At 66.9% G+C, this 1,997-nt stretch overlaps 1 pseudogene; it reads left to right on the top strand.

Annotated features, from left to right (window-relative positions):
• Positions 1–302: 302 nt before the first annotated feature.
• LOC119284116 lies at positions 303–852 on the top strand (annotated as a pseudogene).
• The last annotated feature ends 1,145 nt before the right edge of the window (positions 853–1,997 follow it).

Here is a 1,997-nt window from a genome sequence, read left to right as displayed (position 1 = left end):
CGGGGCGCCGGTGTGGCGTCCATGGCGGGGGGCAGGGCGCTGGCGCCGGTGCGCGCGGGGCGTAGGACGAGGAGAGGGAGAGAGTGCGGGCGCGAGCGCTCGAGTGTGCCGCGCGCTGTAGCTGGCGCTCCAAATACACCGCGCGGATAAGTGTTTTTGACCGCGTGCCCAACCCGTTATCGCGCGGGCGCCGTTTTTGCGCGCCCGCTGGAGCGAGCCGCCGCGTTGCGCGCGCGCTAAAAAGGCCTATTTTGCGGCGCGGCGCTAGTTTAGCGCGGCTGTTGGAGATGCTCTAAACCCTTATGGCGCAGCGGCTCCAAGATGAACTCGTGGAGGAGATCTTCCTCCGCCTCCCCACCCCCGCCGACCTCGCCCGAGCCTCCGCGGCCTGCGTCTCCTTCCGCCGCGTCGTCGCCGGCCATGCCTTTCTCCGCCGGTTCCGCGGCCTCTACCCGCGGCCCCTCCTCGGCATCCTCTGCGACGTCTTGACCCCGGCCCAGCCGCCCCACCCTTCCGCCGCCGCGGCAGCCACCCTTGCCGATGTCAACTTGTCGTGCGCCATTCTCCTCCCCCCGTCCCGCGACCGTTGGTGCCGCCGCGACGATCGCGACGGCCGCGCCCTTTACTCCCTCGTACGCGAGGGGGCTGGCGTCAACTACAACCGCCCGGACTTGGTTAGGGTGTTCGCTGTCTGCGACCCCCTGCACCGGCGCTACCTGCTTCTGCCTGCCGTCCCCGACCATCTTGCCGGTCAAGTCCATCAGCCCGGCATCATGAAATGCGAGTCCTTCCTTGCTCCTCCTGGCGGCCATGAGAACTCATCATTTAGAGACTTCAGAGTCATGTGCTTAGTGTGGTGCACAACCAAGCTCGTCCTCTTTGTCTTCTCCTCCTGCGCAGGGCAATGGCTCCCTGATCCTGTTACATTTGATGTGTTCCCACGCTCGGGTGCGCTTAGGGAATCTCCAGCCGCGCCCCCAACAAGCCCTCCTCAGGCGATTTTGCCGCGCCGGCAACAAAAAAAGGCACCAGTCGCGCCCCCAGAAGCCCGTTTTTCGCCGGCTCGGGCCAAAACTGGTGCCGGCGGACCCAGGCCGAACTCGGCGCCCTGGGGGGGCGCTTGGGGAGCCGGCGCAAGCGAAAAAGGCGCATGGGCCCGCCCTGGAAGCGACCCGAGGGTCTTTTCTCGCCGTTTCTTGACGCTTTTCCCTCGCATCTCTCCCGCTTGCTCGCCTTCCTCCCGCCATTCTATCCCTTTCTCCCGCTCGCTCGCCTCCTCCCGCCAAACCCCCTCCCGCTCGCCGCGAAGAAGCACGCCATGCCGACGAAGAAGTACGCCATGCCGCGCGCGGCGGCAACCGCGACTGGCGCCGTGGCCCAGCCGAAGCCGAGGAAGCCGAGGGCGCCGCCATCAAAGCCACCGGGCCTGTCGAACGCCGAGTGGAGGGTAGAAGTTTAGCGGCGCGAAGCGGCACTGCCGACAGGCGGAATAGTGCCATAGCCAAGAAGGCCCGCGACAATGCGGCGCGCGCAGCGGCGTCTTCCTCATCGGTCGACCAGGCGGGGATGAATCCACCCGTCGTCAGCCACGCCCAGTACGCGCCCTGGGGACAGCAAGGCGCCGGATCTCCATGGGGTTCATCGTCGCCCAGCTACGCCGACGGTGACGTGCACGGCGGGTTCAACCCAAACGTGACCTTCCCTCATGGTCACCCTGCTACGCGCACGCCCTCGCCTGCCTTCGTCGGCGTGCAGTACCCTCCATACAACTACTCGCTGCCCGCCTCCTACGCGTCCACACCGACGCCCCATCTCTACCGCGGACCGCTACCCTTCTCGCACCTCGGCGACACCGACGACACGGGAGCCGACATGGACGACATCATCGCGACAGGATCGACCGCGGCCGCCGAGTCTCCCGGGTTCGCCACCCAGGACGAGGTAGTGGACCTCAACGGCGACATGGAGGCCGAGCTCGGCTACATCTATTGCGACAA

Source organism: Triticum dicoccoides, chromosome 4A, assembly GCF_002162155.2.
Source record: "Triticum dicoccoides isolate Atlit2015 ecotype Zavitan chromosome 4A, WEW_v2.0, whole genome shotgun sequence".
In the NCBI taxonomy this organism is placed as follows: domain Eukaryota; kingdom Viridiplantae; phylum Streptophyta; class Magnoliopsida; order Poales; family Poaceae; genus Triticum; species Triticum dicoccoides.
This window is presented reverse-complemented; position numbering and strand designations above follow the sequence as displayed.